Raw genomic sequence first — 17,613 nt, forward strand, 5'->3', positions numbered from 1 at the left:
GTCCTGCCCGCACCTTTATCTCAGACGCCCAGCCTTTCCAGAGCTGTGTGAGAACTTTCTGCCATGTAAGCCACCTGGTCTGTGGTGCTTTCTCAGGTAGAACAGACTCATAGAAGGGGCAAGCAAACCCCCGGCCTTTTTAAGATTTTATTTATTTATTCATGAAAGACACATTGAAAGAGGCAGAGACATAGGCAGAGGGAGAAGCAGGCTCCCTGCAGGGAGCCCAATGTGGGACTCGATCCCAGAACCCTGGGATCACGCCCTGTGCCGAAGGCAGACATTCAACCTCTGAGCCACCCAGGTGGCTCGACAAATTTCAATTAATAATACTAATTGAGTGGTTTTTCTGTGTAGGAGGGGTCTCCTGGTAAGAGAGGGTTGCTTAGGAGAAGAGAGGACTTCCTTTTGAGTTAACAATCGGCATAAATGGGGTGCCGCGTGAGTGTTTCCTAACATCGTGGTGGAAACCCGGCCCTGTGCTCCACAGCCTTTCCTTGCTTCTCTGAAACACTGACTGTGCCTCCTGGGAACTTGCCAGAACACCGGCGGTGTGTCTCTTCGGCGCCTGTACACCTCCCTCCTAGGGTCGGAGCCTGCTCATATGGGGAAGCAGTTAGGAACAGACACCGGGGCAGAACTTCCTGAGTCGGAGTTCCAGGTAAACTCATCATCCCTCGTGGGATCTACTTACTCACTTTACCAATTTAGAACAGAAGCTGTTAACCAGAGCCGATGCTGTCCCACAGGGGACACCTGGATGGAGATATTTTGGGGAGGGGGGGGGACCACTGGCATCTGGTGGGCAGGGGACCACTGGCATCTGCTCAATATCCCACAGCACACAGGTTGGCCCCCACCATTGAGGATGGTCCAGCCCCAGATATCAATAGTGCCGAGTTTGAGAACCTCCGTTCTAGAAGCTTCTATTTCTTCCTCCATCAATTGGGTTTTAGAGCCTACCCCACAATAAGGTGAAACGAGCTATGCAAACGCCAAGGGCTGGAGCAGGGCATGGCGTGTTGTGAAGCACCCGGGATAAGTGTTCTTATGCTTTCGACTTTTATTCAGCGATTTAGGAACTGAAAACCCCTCTTAGGGCCTGGATTTGGCAGCGCCCGCCGTAGTCTGAGGTGGGAACGGAGGCTCTCGGAGGAAAGACCATTTTGCTATTGTCTCTCTGCCAGCTCATCCCCCGGCCACCCCTGCCCTCCCCTCTTAGCCACGCTCGGAGACTGGATGCAAAAGCCATTATTAAAAAATGAACATGAGTTGTTTTTTCCCCTTTTTGATCAAATAATCCAGTTTGCTGCCTCAGACAAATCATTATTCATATGGAACCTGCCTGCGCCGTCCCCGGGGAGGAAGGCCAAATTGATTTAACATCTAATCCAGTTTGTACCTTCTGCTAACCCCAGCGGTATGCTAACTTCACCCCTGCAGGATGGGGAGGAAGGGGTGGGAGGGCGCGGCGGGGCCCAGGGAGGCAGGAGGAAGTCAACCCAAGGCGCAGCCTCTGAGCAGCTCTGCCAGAGAGCGGTGGCCACGCAGCGTGTCACTGTGGCACGCATCCTGCTGCCTCCCTCCGAGGTCTGCTCCCTCCTTTCTCCTGCTCATCGTCATAACACCGCCAGCGTCAAAAGCACAGCCGCCTACTGTGTGCTGGGTGGGAGCCTCGGGGACACCCTGCACGAGACATCATGCCACCCATCGTACGGCTGGGGAGGATGAAGGGCATGTGGAGGCACACAGAAAGTTCTAGAACCGTGACTCAGAGTCAGGACCGCCTGCCTCCAAAGCCATAACTGACATAGTAACAGGCTCTGGAAAGTAGCAAGGTGTCCGGAGGAGTTCTCCTGTGTTCCTTTTCCCGTAAAGGTCACCTGAGTGAGAGTGCAGCCCCTCCGGGGTGCCCAGGGGTGCTGGTTGAAGGATCGGCTGACGCAGGTTATGGCCCCGTTTCTGCTCCTCACTGCTAAGCCATCCTCTCTCGGGGCTTCGGGGTGGAGGTGGGTGATGAGGAAACAGCTGCTGACAGCCCCTGGAGGGGAAGGTGCTGGGCATCCTAGGGTACAGGGCAGGGTCCCCTGGCCGTGTCCCTCCTTTACATGGTGGCACATCCTAGGGCATCACCCTGAGCCGACAAGTGGTAGGTACAGGATTTGACTCCGGGTCTGTCTGCCTCCAAGCCGGGGTCTCTTTCCAAGGAATGGCACGTCTCCTCTTCCAGAATGTTCTTGAGGCTTCTCCTGCTCCTCATCAAAACTTGCTCTAAGAAAGTGGCCTCAAGTGTGTGGCTGAGCCACTGTCTTACCACTGCAGAGAGGAAATAGCCTGAGCTGAGCTTCTGGGGGGTGGGGGGGAAGGACAGGGGACACGGCAGGCAGGAGGGTGTCTGTGTTCTTCTGAGACAGGAGAGGGGGGAAGGGAGAGGGGAGGGAGGGCCCGAGGGAGAGGGAGAGGCAGGAGAGGGGAGGGGAGGGGAGAGGAGGAGACAGGTTTCCACAAGGGCTCAGTGAGAAGGTGGAAGGAGGCGCTGCCAGGAGTCCAGGCATCGGGGTGAGGGGGGATCTTAGGCTCCCAGCTTTGCCCAGCCCGGCGGAGCTCTGAGGTCGGGGGTCCCAGGCTGTCGTAGCACCGTCCGGCACTTCAAGGGGCGGGAAGCTTTGGGAGGACCGAGGAAGAGGACCGGTGCAGAACCGGCCTTCTACGTGGACCCCGGCTTCCCAGCCGTGGGACACTAGCCCTCCAGACCCTGCGCACAGCCCCTCAAGGCCGGGTCATCACAGCGGAAAACCAGATCATTCTACTTGAGCGCGTGTCTGGCATCCTCTGGGGGATCTGGAAAAACTGAGGGACACGAAGCATGGGGACCCCAAGCCGTGAGGTAGGAGGAATCCAGACACTGGCATTTGAGGATCAACGTTAGGGCAAGTAACTTCCCTAAGCACCTGTGACACGCCAGCCCTCTCTGTGCATGTTGGATGCTCGTGGATTAGGTGGTATTATCACCCCAGCTTTATGGGGGCAGAGACAGAGGCGTGGGTCACCCCTCGGGGGCGCAGCATGGACACTGGCGGCTCTAGGTGCTCTGACCCCAGGGCTGCTCACTCCGTGGCGCCCACGACCTCACGGGGCTCCACACCGTGGGCATCACACTTACTGTTGGGGAGCTAAGGCTCCGGAAGGATCGGCCCCGGGAGGCTCCGAGCCCTGTGCGTGAGTGCACGTGGGGGGTGGGGGGGCGTGTACGGCCATGGGCGCTTTTTGTCCACGGTGTGTTTGTGCCCGTGTTTCTGTGTGCTTTTGTGTTTGTGTTTTTACATGCATGTGTCTGTGCTTCCGTGTGTGCTGGGCTTCCGTGCTTGTGTGTGCGTGCGTGTGTGTTTCTGCACGTGCACTTTGCTGTCTGGATGCATGTGTGTGTTCTCTGTAGGCTTTTGTGTTTGTGTTTCTTTGTGTGTTTGTGTTCCTGCTCACGTGCATCCGTGGGTATGTGAGGGTTGTGTTTGCTGCTCCACGTGCACATGTCAGTTTGTGCTGCTGTAGTGGGATGTGCCTGTGTGCATGTGTGGGGGTCTGCGGGTGCGTGTCTTTTGCACAGTGGAGGCTGGCAGACAGAAGAGATTGCTGGCAAGGTGGAGGGTGGGAGGCACCATATGGAACGTGTCCCTCGAGCTCTGGGTGACAGAGCCTCCATCACCAGCCTGAGTCTTGTCGCAAAAACCTCCAACATTGCGGGAGACGTCACTGGTCTATTCAGGCAGCAGATGGGCCCTCTGACCTCTGACATGCCCCGGAGCGCAAGATCCGAGGAGGGGACAGAGTGAAGTTGACAGGACCAGCTCTCTGAGCTGGGGGCATTTCGTAAAGAAAGCGAGAACCACTTGCAGCGAGAGACTTCTCCATCTGCCTGTGTCCACAGGCCCGGAAGGTCCCTGGCAGTGTCCAAACATGAAATGAGGCCGTCCTCCTGGTGCGTGACAGGACAGGCCACTCAGTCGCTGACCCTAGCTTGAGAAATGGTTTCTGGAGAAAAAAAAAAGAAAAAAACAAGCACGCAGCAATAAGCCAGGGCCAGCCTGCCTGCCCACCGGGCGCCCTAGCCAGAGTCAGACTCAAGAAAACCGCACTGCCTGGATTTGGGTCCGTCCCAAAGTGGACCCTGAGACAAGGATTTGGGCCCAAGTAGTTCATTTGGAGGGGGGGGCCCCAGGAAGCAGGGATGGGGATGGGAGGAAGATAGGGGAGGGGGGTAACCATGAGGAGGCACGTCACCGAGCAGGTGACTACTAAGGGCAGTCTGGAAGGCTCCAGAGCATGCCAAGCTGGGCAGGGAGCTGGGCACTGACCCACCGTTTCTCATTTGTTGTGGGCACGTTAAGGACGCTGAGCAGCATCAGGGAAAAGCAGAAAGAGGCAGACCCTTGAGCTAAATGCTATTGGCACGAGGGCAGAGGTCCGCTGAAGCTGCAGGTGGCCTGGCCGTGGCCAAGGGGCCAAGGACACTGCTGGTGTAGCCTATGTGAGGAACAGAGCCACCAGTAGCAGACCTAGCTTGTGCATTTGGTTTCTTATTTTCTGTCCTCTGAGAAACCCAACTTGGCCTTGCCTTGGGGTCTTGTCACTATTCCCTGTGACTGCAATACCCTTCCCTGCTCCGAGCCTCACCTCTGAGAGAATTTCCCATCCTACCCCATCCCCACATAGGCCCCTTCTAGAGTAGGATTTCTCTACTCCTAGTGGCATTTGGGGTGGAACAATTCTCCGTGGAGGGGGCACTGCCTCTGAACCGCAGGACATAGTATGTTTGGGTTGCCAAAGTGCCAAAGACTGGGGGGCTTACAAACAATAGGAGTTTATTTCTCACTGTTCTGGAGGCTGGAAGCCTGAGAGTGAGGTGTCAGCAGGGTCGGGATCTGGTAAGGCTCTCTTCCAGGTACAGACTGCCGTGTTGTCATTGTATCATGTGGCAGAAAGAGCAAAGGAGCTCTCTGGGGACTTGTTTCTAGGGACACTAATCTCACTGAGGGCTCCACCCTCCTGACCTCATGACCTCCCCAGGCCCTCTCTTCTGAATCCCATCACCTTGGGTAGCTCGGATGCCACTGTGAGAATTTCAGGAAACGCAGAAGTTCAGTCCTCGGCAGGCGGTTATCGCCACTGCTTGCTGGGAAAGGTGCTCAGCTTCAAATGCATTGTTCCATTTAATTCCTTACATGAACTTTGTGTGATTGGTAAGATCATCCCTCTCCAGTTACAGCTGAAAGCCAAAGTTTAGAGATCGTGAGTTACTTCCCCACAGGTTGAATGAGCAAATTTAAGAGACGTCTCAGTGGCAGAGATGGTGACCTATTGATTCACTTACACCGGGGGCTCGGCAAACTTTTTCTGCAAAGGGCAGAGAGTGAGTAAATATTTTAGGCTTTGTGGCCCAAGAGGCAAAACGGAGACTATTATATGTAGGGACCGATAGAATCAGCTTAAATGGGTTCATTGGAAAGTGTGAAAACCATTTTTAGTTTGCTGGTTGTGTAAAACTAGGCAGCGGGCTAGGCCCTGACCTAACGTGGAAGCAATTAGGGAGATGATTGTTTCTCAGAAGGCCCTCAGTTGGGATTTGGAAATAAAGGTGGACACCAGATTTAAAAAGGAGGGTACAGGAGCCTCGTGTATAACGGGACCCGTGCTGCTCCCTCCGACCTATTTCTGATCTTCTCACCCCTGCCCAGACCTTTCCGTGTTCTGACTTGGAGCTGAACAAACCGGCAGGCTGAGGCCATGAAAGGTGGCTCCGGGACCCAGGGCTGCGCATGCCTGTGTGTGTTGGGGGCCCTGCGGGAGAGTGTGGGGGCCTTGCCTCCATCAGACCGCAAGGGGCACACGCTTCCACCATGCCGGCGAACCTCACGGCAGACCCAATCCACTGGTCACTTAATTTGCATTTTGATGCTTTATATGTTTTCCCAGGTCTGCTCTTTGGCAGTTGATGTTCTGGGATTATAACAGGGCTGGAGGCATTTATAAATAAAGGAAACGCAGAAGCCCGGACTGTGCATGTTTTATTTGTTGTCTAAGGACGCTAACCATGCTGATCAAGAGAGGCCCCCTGGATACCAGAGTCCATTGAATTAGCACCGGGCTGTTTGTCTGAACTTCAATCCTGGGGCAGCACCCATAAGAGACAGAGGTGACTCAGCTTCCCTGATTTGCCACCTCTGGGAACTCCAGAGCCAGCTAGATGTTTCCTGGTTCATTCTGACCGTAGATGGGGTCACTGGACAGACAGAACCAACTCAGTGCCAGCAACCCCTGGGTGAGGTGGTCATTTAGAGGAATGGTATTGTTTCTCCCTTTCCTTGGGACATCTTGCTATAAGTAAAAATTACCAGGCAGGTGTCGTGAGACCTGGATCGGAGGCACCATTCCAATCCTTCACGTCAGAGTGGTATGAGACAATGACCAGACCTCTCTCCTCCTCACTCTTCCCATCTATACAATGGGAACAAACATTATCTCATACTGGGTGCTCTTTTTCAGTTGGCAAACTGCTGTTACAACCTTTATTGATTTCAATCAGTGCACCCTGTGCTGAATCTTGGATACAGATGAGTTTAAACTCGAGGTTAAAATGGTTTCCAGCCTGTCAAAGACCACACAGCTAAAGGTTGCAAGAGATGGGGAGAAGAATCTGGGTTTTCTGATTCCAACTCCAGTGCCCCTTCCACTGGAAGAAGTAGCAGGATGTCCGTCATCTGCTTGCCTGCCAAGAGTGTGTTGAGTGTCAAAGCAGGTGCAAGCAGGCTGTAGCGTGGAGTCCTGGCGTGTCCAAGGGTGTTGCACTGGACAGACAGCATGAAGTCATACAGAGGCAGAAGGGTGGCTAGGAGTAGACTTTGGAGCCTCATTGACTTGGTTGAATTTGGGACGCCCCGTGACTAGCTGGGTGAGCTTGGACAAGTGAATGAACTTCCCTGTGCATCATCTTCAGCAGCTGTAAAAGGGGATGATAATGGGGCCTACCCTCCAGGACTGTAAGGACTATATGAATCTGTCAATGGAAAGTCGGGCATGAGGCGTTCTGTAAGTATTATCCTTGTTATTGCTATTATTCTTTGTCAAGTGAGGATTTCTTCAGTGACCAAAGAAAGCATTTGCCCTGCAGAGGCCAGGCCTCGATGTCACTACTCGAGAGACGGGCAGAGAGGGCTGTAGTTTGGGAGTCCCCTCAAATGCTAAACTCCCCCTCTCCCATGCCTTCCACAATCCCTATAGGACCCCAAAGACTTGGCACCTTTTCCAGGCACAAAAATTTCAGCATGAGAATCCTCACCCTACCAAAAAAAACAAAACAAAACAAAAAAAAAAACAAAAAACAAAACTCTGTCACACAGATACTTGTAATGGACCCGGAGGGAAAGCCCATGTTACTCCTGAAAGACATGGAGCATTATCTGAGACACTTTTTAGTAGCAACAGTTTATTTCTTCCTCTATTTATTAAGATGCCATTGTTCAGTCTACTTAAGGGTGGTTTTCCTCTCACTGATTCATACTGCAAGAGAACTCGGCATGTGAGGCCACCCGGGTTTTCTATAAGGAGCAAGAAGGTGGCAGAGAGGATGCTCCAGGCTAGGTGCATTCAGCTACCATCACCCAGCTCTCAAAGCTGAAAGTCTCTCCAGTGGCCATAGGGAGAAAAGGAAGAAGGGCCTGCCTTGTCTAGAAAGGGCGGCATCTAACTCAACAGCCCCATGGCCTGCCCACTGAACTCCCAGATCATTCTGTACTGTATGGAGCTGTGTTTGAATAACCGCATCTGGCTTTTCATGGACTCCAAGTCACTTACCAGGTTACATTTTCACTGTCAGGTAAATGATTGCTTGGGGAAATCAATGATTGAGTAGCCCTACAAAGGCTGAGACAGATTTGTTAGGGGAGAATGGAAAGAAGTCTGTGTACACCAATCCACAAACTGCCACACTGAGTACAAAAGGGAAAAAGCAGAAGCAACCTTAATGTCCAACAAGAGGGGATTGGTGTAGGGGATAGTTTTGGCCAGTGTGTTCTGATATGTGCTCAGTTCCACAGAAAGTATCACGTTGTAAGATCATTGTGGGAAAAACCAAACATATGCCTTGGTTTGGCTGCGTACATAGCTGAACATGCTGAAGTGTCAGCCGTCACTAACCTACCAGCTTTCTGATCTATTCTCCTTCCTTTCTCTCTTCTGTTCCATGTTACAGGGAGCTGATCCCTACAAACCACATTTTCCAGTCTCCCTTGGTTTCCAGTTAGTTTCAGCCAATGGCAGGGGCACTGGCAAAATACTGAAGGGTGAGAATAAGGGAGGAGCCAGAGTATTTCTCCCCTGATCCACCATACTTTGGGAGGCAACTCTAGGAGGCAGTGGCTCTGTCTTCTCCATGATTTCAGCTCCCACAGAGCAGCCTCTCCTTCTGTGTTCTCAGTTCCCTCCAGGCAGCCCCTGGAGGAAGGAAGAGTGAGGAAAAAGGAGTGTCTGGCCCTCCTGCAGATTGGGTTCTTGGGGGAAGAGACTCTGAGAATTTAGCATAAGGATATTTATTAAGCAGTTCCTTTAGAATCAATGCCTATGGAAGATGGGATACGCTCCTTTTCAGAGAACTGAACACTACCTAGAGGGATTCATATGAGGAAAGGCATTTTAGTAATAGACAAAATAAAAATGCTGGATTTTAGTGTGAGCCAAATATGACTTGAGACTCATCTACAAGATCTGGCTATGTTGAATATGCCAAATTCTAGGTGAACGAGCCAGGACTAGGGATTGGCTGTTAGTGAAAGGAAGCCTCAGTTGACAGTAATGTTAGAGGGAACAAATGAGATCCAGAAGAATAAGTGTGGGCAGTATCACATCAGGGACCCAGGCTCCTTCTATCTTTTTGCTCCTTCAGCACATCCCTCATTCACAGATCTGTCTGATGTTTCAAATGGTGGCCCCTGTGTTTCCAGGGAGTGTGATGAAGGAAAGGAAAAGAAAGGCCAAAGTCTATGCATCAGTGGTTTCTTAGGATGGGTCCTGGATGCTGCTACTGGGCACTCCCCTTTACACTGCAGTGGCCAAAACTGAGTCATATGACCGAATATAGCTGCAGAGGTGGCTGGCAAGTGTGGCGTCTATTCTAGGAAGTTGTGTGCTTAGATAAAACTTCTAATACAGCGCTATTCAAGAAGGTGAAGATGGATTTTAGAAAGCAACTAGCAATCCCTGCTATGGGACATGCATATCGTATGCACAATCTAATTCAGTTCTCATAATAATCCTAGAAAGTGAATTGATTATTCCCATTGAATAGGTAAGCAAATGGAACCCAGAAGCAGCAAACTGATATAGTTGATTATTAAAGCATGTTTTCAACCTCTTTTTCAAGGTCTCTGTTAGCTACAGGCAACATATTCAACTTGTTGGGGATTAATTTTTCCATTTCTTTGGAGTTCCAAAAACAATATGTAGGCAAGATGGCCAGGCCCTCCTGGCTGGCCTTGCTCTTTCTCCACAGCACTCTAGCTTTGTACGAACTCTGAGCTCTGTTTGTTTTGCAATTACCCTGGGTTAAGGGCCCTCTGACATTTTCACAGGGGGTAGGGGGAGGCACCAATCCTCACCTCTCCCCTGATTCTTTGATTGTCATTTCCTCTACCTTTAAAAGAAAATTGCATAATGGCCATCACTTAGGCACCTTTCCAAAGTACTTGAACTACATTAATGCAAAGGGCCATGTGAGGAAGTAGCCCCAGATGTCACATGCCAAGTTATGAAGCGAAAACGAGGATTCAGAGCTCCCTTTATTGAGGTCCCCTCAAGGAACAGTGCCACATGGGCACATGAATTGTGGTTATATTACCCATTTTGCAGAACCCAGGGCCAACTCAAACAATATCAAAGTTGTTAATGAGATTTGGCCCTATTAGGCTCATGTAAACACTGGTAACATGACTTCAAAGCCTCTGTTAAATATACATATATACACACACATATATATACATCTGTATATATGTGTGTGTGTGCATGTGTGTGTGTGTATTCCATGAGAAAATGAGCGATGGAAAGAGACTAATCACATTCACTTTTACATCTGTCCTTCATGGGGCTGATCTGGAAAAGGTATTGGTCTAAACTAGAGTGGAAGATGACAAAGGTAGTGTTGTCACTTGTTGAGTGACAAATCAATATCTGTCTGCTGCTTCCACAGAACTAGCACTCTCTCAGCTTTCCAGGGGGAAAGCTTTTTTTTTTCTGGGTAACTACCTCTATCTTGCACTCAGTCTGTGGTTTGGGCAAGGTTGACTCTCTTCCTTTAAGTTTAGCTAATTGGCATCACCCATTCCACTGGTTATAATGCTCCATTCAAGGAAGAGTATATGATTCAAGTTAATTCAATAGGATTCAGTCTCAGAACAGTGGCTACCATTGTAGGGGAAGGGGGCAAAGCAGATTCTGAGGATGCCTGACCACATCCCCCTCAGTAAGGAGCTTCCCCATGCTTGCCAGCACTTCCTACCTCAAGTACTTGAGACTCTCTACCTGAGGATTTTCTTTGATGTTCTCAGAAACTTGCATGGGGCAGACAGAATTGTGTGGAGTCAGTGCCCCTGGGATCAGGCCTCAGCCAATCACAGACGGATGCTGGAGAATCAGTACCTCATCTCCCTTGTCCCCAGAATGGGGCATGTGTTCTGTACTATCCCCCAGAGGTTTCCAGGGAGGTATCATCTCTATGGTCTCACATAGGTCCTGGTGGGATTGAACATAAATTGCCCACAGTGGTGACCTGCTCATTAATGCACCTTCCTTCCCTTCCCTTTTCATTTTCCCATTCCTGTTTCAGAGTTTTCAGGGATGACTTCTCAAATAAATCATCTCTACCTGAATCTTGTCTCTGTGTCTGCTTCTGAGGGAACCGAGCCTAAGAGAGAGAGCCATCTTAACACAATAGGGCAAGAACCTACCTGAGAAGGCAGTCAATGCAGAAGGGGTAGTGCAGAGAGAGACAGAGACAGAGAGACAGAGACTCATTCTTGATAGCATCATGTTGGGCATCTGGATCCAGCCATGCCTGAAGGTTAAATCACCCTCAGATTTACCCTAAGAGAAAACATGGAGGAACTGAGATTCCAAAGTCTTTGTTGTGATTCTCATCATATTGCCTTTTCTTGCCTTCCTGAATGGCTCCAGGTATCTATCCCTACTGTACTTACATGGCCCAGTGACATGAATTCATTCCAATGTCTGGCGGACTTTATAAGTGAGAGAGGGTTAAAGCCACCAGGGTGGCAGACAGTTCAAATCCTTCACTGCAATTTCATGCAAATAACCTTCTGGCAGCTTTCTTTTCACTGCTGTGCTCTTGTCTGCCAGCCAATCTCAGTCCTGGGCATCCCCCAGGAGATGTTAACTCATCTCCCTTATCTGCTTGACTGACTGTCATCTTGACACATCACTGAGCTGGTGATGAAGCCCTTAATTAGTACATGTCTCCAGGCCTTGCATTTTGCCACCTCCTCTTCCATTTGCCCTCCCTGCATCTCTCTCCTCCCTGTCTCTTTACCATGTCCAAAGAGGAACCCATATCTGCTACTTCCAAAGGCTGTTCCCTTGACTTTCTGCACCTCAACTCACTGTCATACCATCAGCGCCATCTGTACTCACTGTGGACCAGGGTCAAAGGGGAGGGCCTTGTCATGGGGTAATCCCATCTCATTCTCCCATCCCCCACTCTGAGATGGTCACTAGGACCCCTAATATGGGTACAGGTGCAGAGAAGTACACTTACCAGTTTTGGCTTCGGGGCAAGGCCTGGTTCAAGTCCCAGCTTGGTTGCTTACAAACTGGGTGAGATTTTTAGCCTTTCAACTTTCATTGTCCTATGACATAAAGGTAAGAATACCGATGTCTTTCTTTTTTATGGCTGAATAATATTCCATTGTTTGTGTGTATATGTATGCACGGTCTACATATATATGTAGATGCTCATATCATTCGGTTGTAAACAAGAAGGAAACCCTACCACGTGCAAGAACGTGGATGAACCTAAAAGATATTATGCTGAGTGAAATAAACCACACAGAGAAAGACAAAAATGGTATGATCTCACTTATATGTGGAATCTTAAAAAAAAAAAAAAATTGAACTCATCAAACAGGGAGAAAAATGGTGGTTGCCAGGGGATGGGGGTGGGGAAAATGGGGATGTGTTGGCCAAAGGGCACAAATTTTCAATAATAAGATGAGTAAATCCTCATCAAATGTATCACATGGAGACCTAGCTTTTTTTTTTTTTTTCAAATAAGGCTAATTTTTAAAAAAGATTTTATTTATTTAATCATGAGAGACACAGAGACAGAGAGGCAGAGACATAGACAGAGAGAGTAGAAGGCTCTATGCAGGGAGCCTGATGTGGGCCTCGATCCCAGGACTCTAAGATCATGCCGTGGGCCGAAGGCAGGTGTTAAAACACTGAGCCACCCAGGCGTTCCGAGACCTGGCTTCTTTGCATGACTCCCAATTTCCAAAGAAAAAATGTCCTTGTTCTCTGTGTGCTGTTGGTAATGGAAGAACTACACGAAAAGGAGGATTGTCATAGGCGTGATATCATTCAGTGAAAGGGTCGGTAAATGAGATAATCCCTATAGAAGCTCATGTAGTAAACCCTCAGTAAATGCTTTTTACTATTATTATAATACCAGTTGGTGTTGTTGAATGGGTTGTACTTTGTAAATTGTAAACTACCATTTAATTTACTAATCAACACATTAATAAATATTTATTAAGTATCAGCTAAGGGCTAAACATTGAGGGTTCTGGAATACATAAGTTGGGCCAACCCCCTGTCCTCATGGTGTTTACATTCTGGTGTAAAACTCTAATAGAATGGTCTATGATGATGGAAATGTCCTGTATGCACTGTCCAATGTGTTAGCCTCTTGCCCCTTGTGACTACTGAGCTATTGAAATATTGCTGGTGTAACCAATGAACTGGATTTTAAATTTTTATTTGATTTGAATTAATTTTAGTTAAATTTAAATACCCACTTTTGGCCCATGGCTATTATATTAGACAGAACCAGTCTAGTGGATGGAAACAGATAGTTATTTGAGAGTTAAAAATTAACATCAAATTTAGTAATGAGTGAATTAGGAATGATCTATTGAATATCCCAAAGTGAATATCCACAAAGTGCTAAGCATTGAGGGTCCAGTGTTACATAAGTTGGACAAAGTGCCAGCTCTGAAGATAGGCTATTTAGACTAAAACCCAAATGGGATGGACGAAATCTTGTCTTGTGATGGTCATGTCCTGTGATGAGCTGGAGGAAAGCTTTCCAGGCAGAAGGATCAGTAAGCACAAAGGCTGTGATATGGGACCCATTCTGGGTTGTAAGAAGAACATTGCAAAAGGCAGGAGAGAGTGAACCAAACTCCGAGCGGGCATGAGCATGGAATGATATCAGAATGCACAGGGACAGATCATGGAAAGGCTTTTGGACTCTACTGAGGCTCTGTGGGAATCCACTGGGGGCTTTGCATGGGGGAGTGGCATGATGAGAATAGTCTGTGTAAAAAGTCCCTGGCCACTCTATCAATGAATGGACTGTCCCAAAACTAGAGTAGATAGAGATCAATAGTTGAGAGGATGTTAGAGTCATCAAGGTATTAGATAATGACTTAGACTAGCATGCTTACAAAATACTCAGTGCACTGTCTGGCCTGAAACAAGTATTTAAAAAAATAACTATGGTTATTTTGGAGGCTACTGTCTTCCCACGATGGAAACGGTAGTTTACATTAGCCAGTCTGTCAAAGTGTAGTATTCATGAAACACTGTTAGGGATCTCTAGTTCAAGGGCTTCTAGAGTCAAGTTAGACAGTCTCCTCCTTTACATAATCCCGAGAGAGATTACTTAACTAAAGAGAGAAGTCCGATGCTCTACAAACTGAGCAGATCCCGAGCTAGAGCATGATCAATGGCTGGAAGACATGAGCCCTCCTCGAGAGCTCTCCAGGCTCAAAGAAAAGAAGCTGCTAAGAAAGACATTCCAAGATTCATCCCTCCCAAGAATGTTCCTTTTGGAAACAATTGCTGAAATCTTTCCATTTGGAATGCATTTGGATGCATCTTCCAGAGGAAGATGAAGTCTGAGCACACACAGATGGGCAGCCTTGCCATTTCCTCAAGTGGGGGAAGAGATGTGTATGGAAGTATCCCAAACACAATGAATGGAGAAGATTTTTTTTTCTGGGTGGAGGGTGGGGGCGTACTGGGAATGGGGTACTGGAGGTTATTAAGCCTCTTGAGTTAAGGAGCCATCTGTAGTGTGAAACACCACATCCTGTCATGTGAAGACTAAATGGTCAGGGGTTGCTTCCAAACCTATACCTCCCACGACTCTACTCTCCACCAGCCACCACCATCTTGGGCTCTACTATGTCCAGCAGTTAGAAGGCATTCTCTGTGACACTGGCCGAAGGCAATAATTTCTCCAGTTAAACCATAAAACCAGATGCCAAATAACACACAATATGGACAAAAAAGGATGACAAAACAAAGGAGAGATCATTTGCCTGGTGCATGACTCTGGGGAATGAGAAACCCATACTTTGCTGCACTCAACATCCATTAATTATCCTTCGTGTGTTGCTTTTTTTTTTTTTTTTTAAAGCCATCTCTGACCATGAGTAGAATATGAAGATTTTCCCTGTTTCCCACATTGAGACAATGGCACCGCTAGCCCCGTGCAGACTGTGTGACTCCAGGCAAACAAGATTTGCAATGTCTTTAAGTCTTAGCAGTTACTTTGGAAAATGGTGGGGGACATCCTATCCATTTACAAGCCTATTGTAAAGATCAAGGAGAAAATGTGTGTAAGAAGTTGAGCACAGTGCAGGCACATAGTGGGGCTCAGTGATACGTGGACCCTCTATGCATTATGTGCATTAAAATACCAGAGTAGGGGATCCCTGGGTGGCTCAGCGGTTTGGCGCCTGCCTTTGGCCCAGGGCATGATCCTGGAGTCCCCGCATCGAGTCCCACGTCGGGCTCCCTGCGTGGAGCTTGCTTCTCGCTCTGCCTGTGTCTTTTTCTCTCTCTCTGTCTCTCATGAATGAATAAATAAATAAATAAATAAATAAATAAATAAATAAATAAATAAAAAAAATATCAGAGTAGTTGGGCCCCTGGGTGGCTCAGTTGATGAAGCATCTGCCTCTGGCTCAGGTCATGATCTTAGGGTCCTGGGATCGAGCCCCGCATTGGGATCTCTCCTAAACTGGGAGTGTGCTTCTCTCTCTTTGCCCCTCCACTGCTGTTCTCTTGCTCTCTCTCTCTCTCTCTCTCTCTCTCAAATACATAAATAAAATCTTACAAAAGCCCCATCAGAGTAGCAAGTATTACATCAGTGACCAGAGCAATGCCTGCCACATTCCTGGCACGGTGCATGCAGTACTGAATTGAATGTTTACAGCAGCCTGAAGACCCATCTTTTAACGGTAATGCATTTTCAGAGCAGAGACCAGGGTCTCAGAGAATTGGCACCGCTAACAGGGGCAATCTCCCGTTTGTGCAATGCTTTCTTAACCGGAGTCACACAGATCTGGGTCTGAACCACAGCTCAGCCATTTTAGCATCTAGAGAGCTTCGAACAACTCTTCCTCTTGAGATTCCCGGTTGTGTATTGCTAATATGGGGATAATAACACTCCTTCTTATCTTGTAGTGCTGTGTCTTAATCTTAATCTGGTGCTGTATAGAGCCAAGTGGAACACTGGCTGCCACTGTCGTTGTTATTAATATAAAATCCATGTTGCAAAAATAGAATTATCAGTGTCAATAATAATAGCGATGCCCACAGAATATTTAGTTAGCATTGATGCAACTTGGTGCAACATCCAAGAGTAAGGGGTGTGTGGGGAAAAGATTACTATCAGCTCTATGCATTTATGCACTCCAGAAAATAGTGATTTATTCTGCTGTGTGCCAGACAGTAGTCGAGGAACTGGAAATACACGGTAAATAGGACAGACAAGATCTCTGGCCCCCTGGGATGTCAGGAAGGGAAGATTTGGGAAATGAAGCAATAAACGGATAAACTGTTAAGGATGTAAATGTTGAACATGTCAGATAGTGATCAGGTCTAAGAAGGAAAACTGCAAAGTCAGGAGAACGAGTGATGGGCAGTCATACGGCAGCGTGATGTCAACAGGGCATCAGGAAAGGCTTTTCTGATAAGGTGACATTTAAGCAGAGACCTGGAGGAAGTGGGGAGGGGCCTTGCGGGTATGTTGGGGAACAGCCCTCCTGGTAGAGGGAACTGCAAGTGCAAAGGCGCTGAGGCTAGAGGAAAGACAATGGAAACCAAGTAAGGTGGAGGATGTGTGGACAGGCCCTCACATGGCATTGCCCATGCTGCAGAGTAGGTGCACAATTGTAGGGTCAGCCTCAGAACTCTGCTTGGTCGCACCAGCCACCGAGCCATTGTGCTGAGAAGACTTGGTTCTTATTTTCATACATTCAGAGATTCTAAACAGTGTGGGTCTTCTGGTCCCCCTGGAAGTCACACTCGAGACATCTGCTAGAAATGGTCACGTCGAGACGGAAGGCGCCAGAACCCTGGCCACAGCCCCTGGCACACGGCCTTTCCGCGAGGCGTGTTAGGCAGATCCTTGGAAGGGTTTCTTCCCCCTGGCATCCCTGGGACAAGATGCCAACAGCTCCCTGGGCTCACTCCCTGGGTTGCATCATCAGTGACGTCTGGGGCCAGAGAGCCCCAATTAGCAGCCTTCTGCTGCCCAGATGGTTGGGGGACACAGGAAGACAGAAAGGTCAGCAGCTTGGGTGGCTTTCCTGGAGTACAGCCCTCGTCTCTGCTCAGCAGGCGAAGGCCACAGCTGGCCTGGGAGTAACTGCTTCCATCCTCTGCTCTGCGACACACCACCTTCCAGAAGCTGGGAATTCCCTTAGAAGACCAAAGGTCTGAGATGTGCAGAAAAGGATAATTTGATGGAATGTATCCCTGCCTCATGCTAAGGGCACTGCAAGGGGCTTGGGGCCCAGAATCACAGGAATATACTCAGTTGTCTTCAGTGCAGCTGGGCAGCTGTGCCCCCAAGTCATGTCCACCTAAAGGCTCTGAAGATGCCTTCACAAGGTGACAGAGCTGGATGTCCTGAGCACTTGCATGCTGCCAGCCACTATGCTGAGTTATTTACATACTGAATGTCCACACGAGACCTCAGAAGGAGGGGCTATTGTCATGATGCCTCCTTTCTGCAGAGAAGGACATTGAGGCCTAGAGAGGTTAAGTAATGGCCTCTAAGTCACATATCTATTAAAGGCAGAGTCAGGACTTGAACTTCAGTGGTCTGAATACAGAGTCCATAGCCCTTATATACTCCAACACCACTCCCCAGTCCCTCTTTGTCCCAGTCATATAGACTAGGGGACAGTAAACCTCATGTGAAGGGCCAGATAGTAATTTTGGCTTTGCCAGCCACGTTGTCTCTGTCACAGCTATATAGCTGTGTTGGCGTAGGGCAAAAGCTGCCACTGACAGTACGGGGATGGTGTGTGGCTGGCC

This window comes from Canis aureus, chromosome 27 (genome assembly GCF_053574225.1).
Source record: "Canis aureus isolate CA01 chromosome 27, VMU_Caureus_v.1.0, whole genome shotgun sequence".
Lineage (NCBI taxonomy): Eukaryota > Metazoa > Chordata > Mammalia > Carnivora > Canidae > Canis > Canis aureus.